This window comes from Tyto alba, unplaced genomic scaffold (assembly GCF_018691265.1).
Source record: "Tyto alba isolate M040663 unplaced genomic scaffold, T.alba_DEE_v4.0 Super-Scaffold_28, whole genome shotgun sequence".
Classification (NCBI taxonomy): Eukaryota; Metazoa; Chordata; class Aves; order Strigiformes; family Tytonidae; genus Tyto; species Tyto alba.
The window spans coordinates 15,177,068-15,195,418 of NW_024881302.1; the positions used below are offsets into that span (position 1 = coordinate 15,177,068).

Sequence of the window (18,351 nt, forward strand, 5' to 3'; positions counted from 1 at the left end):
TCATGTCAATAATGAAAATACTTAATAGTAGTCCTAAAAAACAGCATTTTGTAAAATTGTTCTTGAAACATTCATCCGCTTCAACAGAAAACTATTTACAGCTACTCTTAGAGTATGGCATTTTGTTGGTGTTTTTTTTTGTTGTCACTTTGTTGTTGTTTTTTTAACACAGTGTTTTCTATCCATGTACAATAGACTTATCTAAGGTATATTTCTGAAGAAGGAACACAACACTTGCTTTTTGTAACCCAAAATGGTTGCTTAATGATTTCTCAATGAAAAGACAGTAATGAGCTCGCTGCATTAGCCATTCTTATCTGTCAGTAGTAGGTATGTTTGGCCAAGTATGACCATGGTATGAATTTAAAAATAAATAAATAAATAAATAAAAATCAGTTGAAATGTATATCCTAAGTCAACAAAGAAGGTGGAGTTTTTACCCTCATTGAGTCAGGTGAAAGAAAGGCCTGTGATTTAACAGAATGGCATCTACACCTCTAAAGACCTGAAGTAATCTTTCATTTAACAGTGGATGCATCAAAACTATACCCTGAGCAATTGGAGACTAGTTTTATGAAGTAAGATTGAACCCACAAAGGACTCCAAGAGCATGTATTGGCAAGCTGGTATGCTGCTCCAGAACACATCGGCACTGAGAACAACAAGATGCAAGGAAGGTGAGAAAACAAAAATTACAGCATGATGCAACAAGTGCATACTGAATAGAAAGAGGCTTCCATACTTCCACAGAAGTTGGCCTGCCAGTTTGAGGGTCAGTTTTCACAGAGGACAGAACAAATGATTTTGTATTCAGACAAGAATTAGGCAAGATTACAAATAATCGCATCAGATGAGAATAAAATTTCAGGATTTTTTTTTCTCTAAGGAACAGTTTTTATACATTTTCTCTGTAGATCAATGCTCCTGATACTTTGTCTTTTTCTTCCTCACAGAGATCCTCAATTGTTACAGTAAAAACTGATTCCTACTTACATCTTGAACTGTTATGTACAGTGCTTTGGGCTGAAACAAGAGCTGTATTCCTTGTGTGGTTTTAAGACATTAAAAAGTAAAATTTCTAAAAAGCAGTTGAACGCACCTTAATACATTTTCACATTATGTATGGAAACGTAATATTCTGTTATTATTCTGTTCCTTGTATTCTCTCTAACTTCAGATAACGTTTCATGGCTATGCTAGATGATGATATAGTTAAAAATACTATGTTCTCTGCACTTTGGGAAAAATTCTAAACCATAGTGAATCCATGGCTCACTTTGGTACAATGAAAATTGCTTTCTAAAACTCAGGGTGCTTCTCCATAAATGACATTTTTTAAAATGCAGAAACAAAAATAAATACATCTAATCTTCTTGCCTCACTGAAAATATTAACCCTTATTGCTCAATAAAAGTATGCATTGCAGTGTGCTTTTGAAATAAAGTTAATGTGAGAAAAACACAAAGTACAGTTAACTCCAGTTGGGAAAGCAAGTAATTGTTGAAAAATTCCAAATTCTTACTCTTAATGATAGAACAAGAAGAAAAAAGCAGTCATGAATTATGTGGTTTAAAGCAGGTTTCTCTAATTCTGAGTGTCTTTTAGATCTATGAGGTGGCTGCAGGGCAACTTCTTGCGTATTAAACTTCTGTAGGGAAATAGTACAGACAAAGCAATTAAATCAGCAAAGAGTAACTATGAGGAAAACAGCTGAGTGACCATCAAGAAACAAAACTGCACACAGTTGACAAACACTTGGTGAGTATGTAGAGGAAAGCTTAGCATGGCAATGCTAGAGCACTGTTTGATTACTTTTTTTTTTTTTTTTTTAAGATAGATAGATAAGAGGAAAAGGTAACGAAGAAGCTAAAAAGATAAATTAATTGTAAGCCTCCTGCTGATTAGTAGAAAATGTCATTAAGATTGATGGGGTCATCTAAGACTCTGTTATCTGCTGTGCTAAAGCACATATACATCTGCATGGTATTTCCATAAAGCTCCTGAAATCACAGGGATGAAGGATGAGATTATGATGAGCTACAAAGGTCTAAATTGGCTCCAAAAGGCCATCAAACTGTGTGAACTATCAATGAAGCAGTGCAATAGCAAGAAGAAATGAATTAGTATTACCTGTCAAGATGATTTCTCCAAACACTCTAAACTGAATTTCCGTTTCTTCCCGATAAGTGTATTATTAAAGTTTATAAATCCTGACTTGCAAAAACAGTTCTGCTTTTCACTCAATGTATTCTGCTGTATTGAAGTGTACTATCGAGAGTTTTCTAAGACATTTCCTTTCTGTCAGGAGCCTTGGAATTCAGTTATTGAAAAACATATGGGAAATGTAGTGGGCATGTGTTTGTCACTCTGAGCAAATCCTTGCTCTGTGGCAGACATGATTTGGAGATCACCTTTGAAAGCTTATCTAAGTGAGGGATAAGACAGCATTCACACTGCTTCATCTCAAATACAATATGGTCAGTAACAAAGTATGTTAACATATGATTGACAGAGAGATGTTCCATTCCCAGCTTTTTAGTTAAGCCATTTCTACCACAGCCCCCTCAAAATATAGGCTATTATAAACACATTTATTTTCAGTCACTCAAAACAAGGAAGTCCATGTGTAAAGATGTTTAAGTTCAGCTTTAAATACAAATGACTACTAAAATCATTACTTCACAAAATGCATAAAAAAACTGAAGCAAATTTAACCTATGTACTACACTGTATTTTGAAAGGATAAAGTGAAATAACTTCAATAATTACTATTTAAAGCATCATTAGAAAATTTATTTTTAGCAAGTTTGACTCTCAAGAATGAATTAACTTTTTCAGGAACACCATTCTATTAGCACAGAACTGTAAATACACAACATGGTGTATTATCTTGAAGGGGGGACAAATTAATATTTACTATATTGTACTAAATATTTTACTGAGTACAAAGGGTCCACTCATTTCAAACACTCCATTATAATCTCAGAAAAATCTTCACTTAACAGAAAATGTTCTGCTGTCAAGCCACAGCCACCACCATTTTAAAATGTTACCATGACAACCAGTAGCAACTTAGGGTAGTGCAATGCACATAACTTGGATCCAATGCTTAGCTCTCTGCTCATCTACTGCAAAAAATTATTTTGCACAAAGAGAAATACTAGAAGTATGAGAATATTTCTAACCAAGCCCCTCAAACTGAAGCTAATGCCTAAGAAATCTCAGAAATGACTGCACATTGACCTGCTGCTTCAGGCAATGTTACTTGGCTTTGCAGGCACACATTACACTATTTACTAGTCAGCAACTGGATCTGGATTTTTTGGAGTTCTTAAAGGAAGTCCACTGTGTAATCTCTAACGAGTTTTAATTAACATCATAATTACTGAATATGCATATTCATTCAGTTTCAGCCATGTATTTGTTTTTCCTTCAAAGTGTGAAATCTCAGTTCAGATTCTGCTCTCAGGTTACAGTAGGCATCTTTACTCTCATAGTTCATATTGTTCTCTAAATTGATGTGAATATACTGAAGACTAATACAATAATCTGTAATAGAGTAACTTTCTTGAGAATGTTCTGACTGTGAAAAATAATGTTCAGCTTAAAAACCTGTATCCTTCAGGGCAAAAATATCAAAAAAATGTTCCAATTATGAAAAATTTTACTCTGTCCTTCACATTTAAGGGAAACTGAATAACAACATGTAAATGTTAGAATTAGTTTAAAATCATTATTGATTCTGTTAACTGTATGACAAACACAAATGCATATACCCTTTGGAAAATCATGGTGGTACAAATTGGACATCTCAGTTGAGAAGTACTTCATTGTTCAGAAACAGCTATTCTGTTGTTTGCTTGTTATTTTTTTTTTCTTGGTAAAGCATAACAATATATTACTTTTGTACAAAGCTTCTTTTGTAGACTTCTTATACATAATTTCAAGGGGAGGGCAGAGGAGTTTCATATAAAATAACTGGTTTATGGGGATGGCCTCCAAATAATTTATGGGGAAGTCATCCTAATGGTTACAGTTTTCAAGAAGGGAAGCAAGTAAGGTGAAAATCTTTAAAACTCTATGCAAGTGCTGTAAAGAGCACCAACTTCCATTTTGAAATAACATCCTTTACATATTGCATAAATTTTTTGTCTATTGTCAAGACATGTCTCATTATCTTTAACAAATTGTTATCAGATTCCTTAAATGACAGAACAGGAAAACCTTTAAATGCTCAATGAATCCTAAATTATTAAAGATAAAAGGGTACTTTTGTATATTTATTATCGTATTGAAGGAAATCATCATCACTGATGTCTGCATTAAGCTCTTATCTTTTTAAATGGTGCCTTCAATGCTGAGGTAAACTTAAAGATGCATTGCTACAAACCTCCAGAAATCAGTTCTTTTCTTTTTTTTTTTTACTACTTTTTGATGTTATTAAGTGCAATTTCCCTGTGAAGCACATTTTCTTTGAATAAAAGAATGAAAAAGTTGTATTTAAATGAAAAATGCAACGTTAGATTCTACAAATATATGATTTCTCATTTAAATGATTTTGTTTTAGAATTATTTCCTATTCCCTGTAATTAAGGTATTCCTGCTGAAAGTACTAGGAAAAATAAGCATATTAAAACACACACTTTACAAGGGGGAGAAATTAAAAAAATACTGATGATCATTTTACCAAAAAAACCCAGGAGACCCAGGAGCTCTTTAGCCAGTGGCCACCCCTGTAGTTCCATCAACTGAAATGCCATTCCATTTAATTATCCTTGTGAGCAAGACATGATACAAATTATTCAGTTCTCCAGTTACACCTCTGTAGTGCTTTAAACCCAGCCAGCAGCCAAACACCACGCAGCCGCTCGCTCACTGTCCCCAGCCCAGGGGATGGGAGACAGAATTGGGGGGGGTGATGGTAAGGAGACTCACAGGTTAAGATAAAGACAGTTTCATAACTGAAAAAAAAGAATAACAGTAATAGTAATAATAGAAAATACAAATGAATGAAACACAATGCAATTGCTCACCCCCCACTAACTGATGCCCAGCCTGTTCCCAGACACCAATCCCAGAGAAGAGAAGATCCTGAAACCTCAATCCCAGAAGAGAGCAAGCCAGCAAGCCCCAGCTTCCTGGCCACCCCTCCTTTATATACTGAGCATGACATTACATTATATGGAATATTCCATTGGCCAGTTTGGGTCCTGTGCTCTGGCTGTGCTCTCTCCCAGCTTCTTGTGCACCTGCGCACAGGCAGGACGTGGGGAGTTGGAGAGTCCTTGATCTCTTAGCAGTAACGGAAAACATCAGTGTATTATCAGCATTCTTCTCCTACCAAATCCCACACTAAATACAAAACACAGCACTGTTCTAGCTACTAAGAATAAAATTTAGCTCTATCCCAGCTGAAACCAGGACAGCCTCATGACTACGTGACATATTTTGCTGACACCATAACATTGCCAATCTTCTAGACCAAAAAAAATATCAACAACAGCTCAAACATCACATAATCTAGTGAAATTCACAGAATTAAATTCATGGTGATTTATATGCATTAGTATGAATAGTAACAATGTACTTAATTTTTGAATAACACTTATAAACCACAAGGCAAAGATCTAATTCTTTTGATGTCTTTCCTGTGTTACCCTGCTGATTACCAAATCTTGCACTTCTTGAAAGCTTATCAGCTAACAAAGCCTTCTGCAGTCACCTCGTCCATCTTCTAATGTGGCTGTGAAGTCTGCTGTCATAGCTTAGCTTTTACAATGTGGATAGCCATATGTTTATATGCACGGGCATTAAACAAAGAGTAAATAATAGTTAAATGAGGGAGATAGTTTCATGTAAGAAGTACATTTTCCCCTCCTTTGGTCCACACACTCAAGTTCAATGCAGTGATAGTTCCTTTAACCCTTTTATCAACTTTATGGATGAGGCACAAAATACATTTAAGAGTAGTAAGGTAAGACGAACAGCCAAGACAAGAGACTTAGCAGGTCTCTTAAGTTCTATTAGACATTGTTCCTTGGTTGTAAGGATTCTGCCTGTTTTGTACATTCATCCCATTATGAAAGGTGGTCTTCATGGCTATGCAACGAATCAGACTTGGCATCTGCTTTATGGAACCACAGCTGTTGCCTACCACCTCCAAACGCACGCCAGGGCCCAAGGGGCTCTACTGCGTGGCTTAAGCCAAAACCTCTCCACAGGGCACATTAAGAACTAAGCAACGTGCACGAATCTTTGGTTCTCACTTGTTTTTCTTCTAGTATCGGTGCAACCCATCTGATTTCCCTTTCACGAACCAACCGTACAAAGAACAGGAGGGGGGTTTGGAGTGGTTTTATATGAAGCTACTACACACCAACTGATATTTGAACCAGATTGTATGTTTCAGCTTATTTGTCTGGTGTACTTCGATCCATTAAATATTGGCTTGCATGGGTCACAGAAAAAACAATTCTCTAGAGAAATATGTAGGAAGGGGTTTGGATTTTGAAAGATCTATCATGTCTACTAATTTGCTGAGTAGGCCTATGAATGCAGATAGACCAGAAAGCCAGAAACTACATATAACTCAAAGAACTACTCTATGAACGTGAACAAAATGTGAAACAATGTATTTAGGGGGAGAAGATGGGAGAAACCACAACAAAAACCCCAAAACAGAATCCTCAAAATATAATTTAAAAATCATATTCTTCAAAGACAGATTCTAATACAAGGTCTTCTGCTTAAGTTTTTTGCTTTAGTGAAACAACTTCGCAAAACAGGCATCAGCCTTATTTTGATAAAGAGTGAGAAATATTTTCATAACGTCTGGAAAACTCAGTACCTTATTTCCAAACTTATTTTGGAATTATTCATTCCAAAAATAATGAAAAAAAAAGAAAAAAAAAATAATTCTTCCTTTTGACTGAGTTAAGGTGAAAAGCCTCTTATTCACAACCTGTCTAATTTTATGCCACAGTAACAAGTACAATGGCGGAATGGTCTTTTAGCAGATGCACTAGGAAAAAGAACTAGGAATATCTCCAGAGAAAAAAGTCCACTGGGATTTTTTAAAGTTCAGATTTTCTTTAGGTTTCTCTCAGCTGCTTCTACATCCACCAAGATTCCGAGGTGGGAGGCACAAACAGATCACAATGACAGCAGAGGTTCTCTATGTGAGGTTCTGTAAAGTTTCCGTAGTGGTGAAAGGAGCCAGGATCTAAGAAAGAAGGGCTGCCCTTTTCCACACTACTAAAAACATGGTTTTTATGGATGGTAAGGCATTTAAATAGTTAGAAGGCTGTATGAATCCACCTCCTTGGCAGCTACAAATTCTTTCTGATGAGAAAGAGGAGGCATCAGAAAATCTGCCTGGTAAATCATGCAGGTTTTCCAAATAAGATCTCCCCTCCCATGGATTTTCTTCTGCAGAAGATGATGATCAGGCCATATGTTACTATGACAGATTTGGTATTTCATAACTGAAACACATATAGCTCCTACATTAATATTTCCTCAAAACAGGACAGTTTTTAATAAAACCTAAAAAACTACTTTAATGTCTATATCCTACAAAATTCATGACTGGGGCACTGTCCCCGAGAGCAGCTCTATATTCAATTACTTCTGTAAATACATCCCCTTTTATTATTTTTAGCTTTTAAAAGACAACTAAATACTGCATTTAATACTAAGCATGTGCCCTACTGAAGGGAACACAAACTATAATGATATGCCTAGCTTAAAAGCAAATCTAATCTACTTGCTTATTAAATTTAAATGTGTTTAAGGCTGATATGGTTTGAAAATGATATGTAAAATAACAGCTTCCATGGCTATAAATGTCAAGTCTAAAAATTATATGCAATATAACATACAAAATAAATGCTGCTTCATCTTTACATTTCAGTGTGATCAATTCATTAAATGAGGTATTACAAGCTATGAGAAAATTTTACAACTCCTGAGACATAATTCGTCACAGTGTATTACAATGAAGCAAGGAAATACTTTACAGGTTTTGTCATCAATGGATTAAAATTCTTATTAGAAAGAAGGTGGGGGAAAGTAGCTTTCTGATGTACCATGACCAAAATTACTCATCACGACATATATTGAACACCTACATGATCCTTTTTCATGACACAGTCTATGTATAAAATGCCTTTTTTCTTTTTCTCCTTTGGAAATAAAACAAGGAAAAGATAGGTAATATTTTTGATTAGGCCAAGATGTAAACTAAAGAATCTTTCAGGACACAGAGGACACTAAGCTCCTCCACCACACTGAACCCAAATATTCTCTGGTGCTCTGGGGTTTGTTTGTTTTTTTCTTTCTTTTTTTCTGTTTTAACTGCAATACAGAGGTGGTCTTTTCCATTTACTGGGTTTTCCAGAAACAACATATGACAACAGTTTTGATGTCACTACTTAGAAGGAAGCTAAGAGCCATGATGTCAAGAAATACAGTATTTGTATCCCCCGCTTCAAGTTCCCACCAAAAAGCCTCTGAACATTTTATATAGACAGTGTAGCAAAACTCTATTGGCTGGAAGGGTGTGAAACTTGGAAAACCGTTCTGTCTCTTGAATCTATACAACTCACTATTCCAGAAAATATTCAAAAAAGCTAACTTCAGTTTAGGGAAGCTGCTCATTTTAGCCCTCTCAGTAATCAGTTGAGATACAAAGAGGATCCCACAGGACATGACTCAGACCATCTAAATTAGACTCTTACTCTGAATTGCCTCCTCAAGGCACATCTCTCTTCTTTACTGATTATACAGGGAGTGTCAGGAGTCTATGTTTTACGAACACTGCCCACTCTTTTCTCCATCTTTCCAGTAAGTCTGTTTCCAAATGAGAGACCACTAACAGATGCTTTGACTGCAATATTGTTAGCTACTAACCCATCACATTTATTTTATTAGTCTAGGTTAAGTCTGAAGAAGTTATAAAATTGTCATGATCTTAGACATCACTGAAAAAATCCTGTTTCAGCTGAAGTGAATGCATGCTACAAGTAAATAAGCCATACATAGATGGCTCTTAATTACTTCACCCAAGCTTTTGTACACACTATCTACTCAAGTGTTAAAAAAGTCTTGACTGCAAAAGAATATTAGTGAGATCTAAAATTTATTCAGACTTTGCTATTTATAATTAAATCCTGTTTATGATTTAGGATGAAAAAAGCATCGTAGTTATGAACATTTAGGCTTAGGGGTTTTTAAAAAAGGCAGCAAGACAACAGCAATTTTCTTACATGAACCTTTACTGCAGCTGAAAAGCTAAATGCTACTTCCTTTGTTATTTCTCTGCAGAATAAGAATAAAATTCACAGTTATGACGAAAATAATTTTATTTTTAAAACCCATTAATATTTCTAAGATATGTACTTGCCTCTTGCCTTATCACTTTTCCAATCTGCCAAATATTTAATACATTTGTCTTTCTCTGACATATAATTTTGATATCATGTAACAGAAAAACACACGTCACCCCAGTTGTTCTCAAGGTGCAATAAAATCTGGTAATACTTTTGCAGGCCGGTATCTAGCCATGAATTTCTGCTCCTACAAAACCATCCGTATTACCAGGGGAATTATTAGGTGGCTGTATCTTTCCAGGCACTCAGAGCAAGATAACCCTAATCTAGTCTTATCACTTGCACACAAAAGCATTGGATCCAATACGCTTCCATGTAATCCATCTCTGTCAACTGCATTAAGGAAATTACCTGTCAGAAATATCATGGCCAAGATTCTGTGATTAAATGCAAACTTAGAAAATGCTCAAGGGTATAGTAAAAAAAGCTGCATAAAATTGCTTTCAGTTTAGTTTTCCTTATGTTAACGTTGTGTCCACAAGCATTTGAACAACATAAAAAAATCAAGTAATTTATCAACCAAGTATTGCATTGCCAAAGGAAACAAAAGAGATTTTAAAATTTGTCATAATTCCATGAAGTTGCCTTTTGGTATTAAGACAGAAACACTTAAAAAATAAAATAAAAAATCTTTCATGATCTCTGAAGAAACAAAAACCACATCAGGTTCTTTTTTTTTTTTCCCTCCCCAGGAAGGGAAATGCTATTGCTGATGAAGTACTGAAATGCCTAAAACTTCAGATTCCCAATCCTAATACTAAATTTTTTTTCCATTATAGCGTTTTGTCTCTGCAAACTTTACCATTTAAGGATTACTTGTAACAAATTTGCGTGGCTAATAGCACAGTCCTACATCTCAGGTCACTCAGGTCCAATCCTCTTCTCCATCAACAACTTAGATCTTTTCCTTAGGCATCTTCCCATAAAATGGACAGAGCAATCATACGGATGTGTGATTTGAAATAAATGCACTATTAACTGTGAATATCCTTGCTTTGTGTCAAAGAAGGGAACATAAGAAAAGTTTAAAAACTCAGTTTGACATACAATTCTACAGCTAAACAGTTTTGAAGATGAAGAATATACTGAAGAATCCTCAATTTTAAAATGCTCAGTGTACTCTAAAGAAATCAAGTGGGAAAAAAATCAACATTATGAGTATTTAACAATATTGATTAATATACCCAATACAAAAGAGACACGGACATACTGAAGAGAGTCTAACAAAGGGCCGTTAAGATGATTAAGGGAGTGGCACATTTCTCACATAAGGAAAGGCTGAGAGAGCTGGACATGTTCATCCTATGGAAGAGAAGGCTCAGAGGAATCTTGTCAATGTACATAAATACTTGAAGGGAGGGTGAGAAGAAGACTGAGCCAGGCTCTTTTCAGTGGTGCCCAGTGCCAGGACCAGAGGCAATGGGCACAAAATGAAACACATCCCCCATCTAAACATGGGGAAATACTTTTTCACTGTGAGCGTGACTGAGCACTGGCACAGGTCACCCAGGGAGGTTGTCGAGTCTCCCACTTGGGAGACATTCAAAAGCCATCTGGACACAGTCCTGGGCATCTGCCTTTAGGTGTCCCTGCTTGAGCAGGGGGGGTGGACTCGATGACCTCCAGAGGTCCCTTCCAAGCACAACCATTTTATGATTCTGTGAATCCACTTTTCCAATTTATCCAAGTCCCTCTGAAGAGCAGTCCTGTCTTCCACTATACATACTGATTCCTCCAGTTCAGTATCATCCATCAACTTCCTGACAGTGCTCTTCACCCCACTTTCCACATTGTTATTAAACAGTACTGCCCCTTGTATCAAACACTGAGACACACGACCACTAATGAGCCACCAAGTGAAACCTGAACCACTGATCACAGCCCTTTTTCAGCTTTTCAGTTGACTTACCATCCATCCATTTATCCATTCCATATCTCACCAATATGACTGTAAGAATACTTGGACAGAATGTTTTAAAAACCTTGATAAAATCAAGGTATTGAACATCCACTACTCTTCCCTTCTCTTCATAAGACAGGCTGACTGTTTTCTTAAGGAAGCATTTTTTTGAGCTACAGTGTTCCAAGAACGGTATATTTTGAAGCATGATTACAAAAGAAAAAATCAACACCTTTAAAACACTAAGAATATTTAATATATCTATTTAACATTACTGGAATTCTAACTCTAAAATTGAAATCTAAATCTTACAATAAAAATGTTCCTCTGTGGTGACAAATTGGTGGGAATTTGTTCTCTATCAGATAAGTAAATGGCAGTCACTAATGGCAAACTTCATGCTTAGCTCTCTTACTGCAATCCAGCATGTATTCCCTAATTACTCAAAGGGAGGAGAAAAAAAAAAAAAATGTAATGACTCTCTAAACCTGTTTCAGCACTACAGATACCTGCTCACTAAGTAGCCTGAATGGTTGTTCATATTGAAAAACCATTTAGGAAATGGAGTTTTTTCTGTGCAATGGTATCTACTCAGCAGATGGAAGTTTCCAAGCAGAAGGTCCTATGCACAGGCATCAAAATTAAGGAGGATAAACAAGCTGGAAGCAAAAGGAGAAAAGAGAAAACATTCAAAGTTCAAGAACCTCTCCTTGTAAATCTGGAAATGCACTTCCTCCTCCAGAAGAAATTTTGCTGAAAAAATAATTGAATCTATCTCACAAGAAGTGATTCACCTAAATCCAGCCAGCTGTAACTGAGAGGACAACAGCAAGCAGTAGGCTACAGCCTGGCAGAATTTGTTCATTAAGACTACCTACACTGCACCAAATATGTGATGTATATTTAGAGTGAGCTGAAGATTTCTCTTTGATATGGTGGCTACATAGCTATATGGCTGCCTCCGTACTACCAAAATTTTGAAACTACACAATAGAAGGGTTCACACATGTGAAGTTTGCCTCAAGAAATGTAGATTTACTTAATTATGGAAGGGGACATAAGTGATAGACTGGCAGCCTTAGAAAATGAGCATTAACATGCTGATTATAATAGATATCTTCTGATTAAGATGAAAAGCTGAAATTATACAAATACAATCTGGCATGTACTCTGTCAACTATTTTCACTGGAGGCACCATAAAATATCAGATTTACAAGATGAGGGTTTGGGGGAAAAGTTATATCACTTTAATGTGAAACAAGACCACTACAAAGACTTATTTCCATGACAGGAGAGAGAATAAATGGCATGTACAAAACAGATGTCCCCTTTCTCATCTTTGTCCAAGGTCAACCTGGAGTTCCACCGAGGTTCTCATCCTAGCAGTTGCTTCTACTAAAGCAGGCAGACACTGAAAAAGCCATCTTACGAGCAGAAGACTGCAAGGTGTATCTCAACCTGTGTGAAGATAGGACTAAAAAGCCAAGGGAAGAGCATGAATTTCTGAACAACAAATTAAAGGAAAAAAAGTTAATGCACTTGCTTGGCTAGAAGACCTATCACGGAATTTTCAGTTACTTTTAATTTCAGTTAAAAGAACTAGTAATAAGACTCAAAGAGTGAATACAAAAATTCTTTAAGAAGTTTTTTTACAAACTCATTTGCTGTTTTTATACAATGGTCATTGAACAAATGCAGCTGATTAAGTCAGGGAATCATTGTTTTCACACAACATTTACAGCTCAGAATACATCAGCAGAAGCTGAAATCACAGATAAAACAATTTTGAACCTTGCACATTAATTATGTATCAGATGAAAGAAACAGTCATAAAAAAATAAAAGAGGACCTATGCTCCATGTGGCACTTTTATTAGTTAGTTTATCACCCACCATATGTGCTGCCAAGGAAAATTATAATAGCCTACCACTGCTAACTACAAAAGAAGATTATGAATTATTATTTATAGTCTTATTAACCAAGTTAGTAAACTCAACATAACTGGTTCATGATCACAGAGAATGAAACTCTGTGTTCAACAAGCATACTGTACAGAACAGAAAGAAGAGAAATATGCCAGTACTTTTAAAGCAACGGCAACTTGCAGTACAATTGTAAATTTAATCTTAAAACATATAGTGACTAATGGAGATTATACCCAAAGTGAACTGCATAACAACTGTTTCCTAGCAAGTCATTTCTATAAAGCAGTATTCTTTCTTGGAATAACTCTCAGATTAATAAATTCAATATTGTTTCCCTTTTACTGGAAAGCCAATTCCATTAAACGCCCTGTATTACTTCAGTAACAGAACATATATTTCCAAATACAAAACCTCTATAGCAGGTACCTTAAATTCTGGAATTCAGAGTGGAAGGACTCTGTAATCTCTGCTTTAGGTATTGTACTGATTCAATAACAGTAGCCTAATAAGAATCTTCATGCTTATACAGGGTTACATTTAAAAAAGTCCTTTATAAAGACAGGTTGACAAAAAGGCTGCTCTCTCATACAGATTTAATTCAAAGGTTATTCTGTTTAGCAATCCATGCCCAGTCACTCTACCTGGTTCATCCTTCTAGGTCTTCTGGACGGAGAACAACACAAGTTCTGGTCTACCATGATCTATCAGTATAATTTTCTTTTAATTACGTATTTATTTCTACTTTACCCTGTTTGCTACTGTGGACTGAAGCTGATATTCCAGAATGAATTGCACCACATGTTTGATGTATGGACTCTCATACATACACAGACTACATCAGGTAATCTCTGTGCTAAAGCAATCCTTTGTAGAACAGAGTCTTACAAAAAGATTAATAAGCCAGTATGGTAACAATGACTGTTATCACCACCTATCATCATCACCACCTATACCATCAACTTTATGTAAAGAAAAATGAGTTAGAACTTGAGTGACTCAACAAATGTAATAAAATAACTGAGCAGTGAAGGTAAAAACTCTGGGGGTTCCTGATTCCCAGCTATGCATACTCAGTCCTCCAGCCAACATTGTCAAAAAGGCAAAAGATGGGAGTTAGGTTAACTGAAAAAAAAAAAAAAAAGAAAAGAAAGGAAAAGAAAGGAAAAGAAAAAAAAAAGAAAAGAAAAAGGAAAAGGAAAAGGAAAAGGAAAAGGAAAAGGAAAAGGAAAAGGAAAAGGAAAAGGAAAAGGAAAAGGAAAAGGAAAAGGAAAAGGAAAAGGAAAAGAAGAAAAAAGAAAAGAAAAAGAAAAAGAAAAAGAAAAAGAAAAAGAAGAAAAAGAAAAAGAAAAAGAAAAAGAAAAAGAAAAAGAAAAAGAAAAAGAAAAAGAAAAAGAAAAAGAAAAAGAAAAAGAAAAAGAAAAAGAAAAAGAAAAAGAAAAAGAAAAAGAAAAAGAAACTTTTTTTTGACCCGTCTTCCACCAATATAATAAAATCAGGGTCATTTTTAGCCTATTTAAAAAAGATGGATGTGATTGGAGTTACAATGTGATGTTTTTCCTAGATTAAAGTGGAACAATTGCCAATAGGAATGCTTCATGGGAACCGTATCTTCTTTCACCAACATTCAAAACTACAAGTAAGCCACTACTTTGTATTTAATAGCTACATACTTGTATTTAAAGCCACTGACTCAATAATACTTACGTTAAAAACCTGTTCTTACTCTGTTTTCACACCATGCACTCCATCTTAGTACCCAAGAACTGTTTGGTAGAGCATTAAACAGTAATGACAAACATCTGTCATCCTTGTTTTCCTATCCACTCTTCACCTTTGTCCTCAGTAAAAATTGAGCGTATAAAGCAGGCAAATTTGGGCAGGCAGAGCAGAGAACCTCAGGGAAATATGCTATCAGCAGAATCCTTCTGTAGACCTTGCACTGTGTAATACACATGAAAAATAATTGTATCACTAGAACTGTTAAATAACCATATTGGATTTGCAAAACAAGATGCATTTTCCCAGCTCACTGAGAGCCTGTAGCTTTTTGGAAATTAGCATACACCTGCTTTAAGGTATTCTGCATAAAATATTACAAAATGTATTTGATATAAACAGATAATCCCTTTTCGCAAGGTATAAAGTTAAAATGGACTGAACTTTACATGATTCAGTGAACAAACTAGCATTCAGAGCTTATGGAACAACTAAGCACCACTTTCTTAGTCAATTCTGCCACCTAGCTCATCTTGGGAAAGCTAGCCTGACTACATTCTACTTCTGAAAAGCAATTTTCATCTTATTTAGAATTAAAATTCACAAACAACCCACCCAGAATACCCAGAGCACTTAATTAAACACAGGTAACATGGCATATTAAAAAGAAGAGTCATTTACATCAGAGGTATTAAAAGAAAGTTGCTATGCATAGAAAAGCTGTCACTTATAAATGAACTTTAATTCTGATTGATTCAATATACAGCAAACCATTTTGCTTCATTTAATCCCTTAACCACAGTTAATGTTTTAAAATATTCTGAGGGATTTTAATTTTCAAACTATGAAAGAAAAGAAAACCTCCTCTATCCACTTTAAAACAGAATGTGTAATACTGGTTCTTGGATGGTAATATTTTAATTTATTAACCAAATACAAAATTATTCCTTTTCTTGTCAATGTCTTTTAAGAGAAAAAAATTTGTGCTAGGACAGACTTCCAAATCCAAGTACATCCCAGCATCCAATTTCGTAAGCAAGTAGTGTCATATATAAAACACATATCTGCATTTTTAAACAAGCACATCCAAATTATGCCAAAGAAACATAAAGTTGACAGCAGAAAGAGATAAACTGTTATTTTTTTGTTTGGTTGGTTGGTTTGGTTTGTTTTTTGTTGTTGTTTTTTGTTTGTTTGTTTGTTTGTTTGTTTTTTAAGTAATGAATTGACATACATAAAGAATACAAGTCTAAGTATCCTGGAGATGCCCGACTATCTCCGAAACGCAGTAGTATTTTAATCAGGACATGCCAGATTACTTCTTACAAAAGGTTTGTGATGAGATTTTAGTAATCCATATAGTTGACACGATCTGCAGTTGATCTTTCCATCTTCTGGGCTCTTAGATTTTTTAAATTTAATTGGGTAAAGAATCTGATGTACAGTAGTGCTGCTTGGTCTTGTTTACCTGGCCCCAGTCACATGTTATGCGTTAATATCACAAAAAGATAAACAGCTGTCATTATCTTTGATTGTTCTGTATTTGTGTTGTAGCTAGGAGAACAGAGCCTTTGCTTGCTGCTAGTAATGTTGTTAAGCGATTTACTGGAAAATACTAACCCTGTCACAGTGTAGATGTTTCCTTTAACATGCATCTTAAATTTGGAGGTATCTTCAGGTTACCTTTTCAAGGAATTACAGAAGTGAATGTATGGATTCCTGCTAGAGCAGAAAGAAAAATCCAAATTCTCTAGTATTATTCTTTTATTTTAGAACCTCAAAATACGTTACAGAAACTCCAAACTGCACAACAAAGAAATCACTTTACTCAAAATGGTGAGAAATATAAAGAATAAGAATTGACCTGAGACTTACAGCAAAACTGAAAATACATTCCCTGATCTGATTCCAAACTCAGACTTTTACAAAGCAGAGTACCGATATATGGTATATGTTAAACATACATCCCATTTTAACAAGGATCACTAGTGTCTAATAATTTTAAAAACACTGCTCTTTATTTTCAGAAAAAGCTAAAAAATAGTAATAGTAAACACACACATACTGAGTAAGATACTATTCCTATAATCTTATTTTCCAATCTCCACCATTCAACTTTAAGAATTAATGAAGAGAATACTTATTATACAAAAACAAAGCTCCATGGAAGCTCCTTGGAGAATAGCAGAAATACGAAGTTTGACACGAGGGTGAGGTAGAAGTAAGGATTTCCAAAACCCATTTTTTCCCCTCATTAGAGAAGTAATGCCCTCCTCCTTTCTACATTCTTTTCACTTCCCAGTGCTCATTCAGAAGAGAAAGTTGGGGATAGACTCCAGCTGCAGCAGACATAGGTTTTTTGTGTGTGTACAGAAATGCTGTGTCATTTTCACTCTTTCATCAGGGAGATACAGGGAAAACTGAAACACTTCCTACTTCTTTTTCCAACATACATTTCTGTACATTCCCCCTGTAACATCTTCTCTCCTCCTGAAATATTTTCTATTCTTAAATCTGACGTACCCTTTTTTGTTTTGCTTTTATTCCCTCATTGCTTGCTTTCTCATCCTGTCTATCCTTTCCCCTCCTCTTTCCAAGTGTCATATTACTGTTCTACTTTAGTCTACACCTTTCTCTACTCATTCAATCTCTTCTTTATTCGCCTGTCATCCAGAGATGGATTATTTTAAATGCTCCCTCAACCTTTGCTGCTTTCCAGACAGGCTGACAAGAAATCTGGAGACTTAGAACTAAACCTGCTTCATAGCTTTCTGAATATGATGCTGATCGGGATGGAACAGAAGGAGAGTTGAAAACATGTGACAGCACTGTTGCTGTCAGAGATCCTTAACAAATGGACATATGGAACTGTAAGGAACTGAAGGAGTCAATGCCTCAAACATTCCTTGACACAAAGCCTCAAGGACAAGCTGTGGCCTTTGTGATTAGTCTAAGGAATGATGCCCAAGGAAGCACTGAGTGTACTGAAGGGGGCACGGCTCCACTTCCCTGATGCCCTAGTGCCAAATTCCTTAGATAAGCCTCAAAGGAAACGACATGTCCAGGCCCAAAATATTGGCAAGTTAAAGGCTGGCCAATTATCCAAGAAGAAAAAAATGAGGAAGACTTCCTGGGCTCCCAGTCTGGGTTACAACAGGAACCAGACTCCTCTAAGTTTTACAAATCCATCAGGGCAGTTTCAAACCTGTGGCCATTGCACAACTTCCTTCTTTAAGCTCCAAACCCCTTTGCACTTGACCTCTGAAATCTCAACTAATTCTTCTCAAATACCGCAGTCAAAGACCTGGCTTGTTTTATTTTCAAATCAATCATGACACTCTTCTTCACAGATCAGTAGAAAAAAAGTTGCTCTGTTTTCAGAAGAATAAAGGACTCGTTATTTTTTTAATTTATTCTGTT

The 18,351-nt window shown here is 35.6% G+C and overlaps 1 protein-coding gene across 17 annotated transcripts in view; it reads right to left on the bottom strand.

Annotated features, from left to right (window-relative positions):
* RBFOX1 (RNA binding fox-1 homolog 1) overlaps nucleotides 1–18,351 on the bottom strand; it is a 1,320,820-nt gene that overhangs the window by 329,886 nt on the left and 972,583 nt on the right. The window lies entirely within an intron of this gene.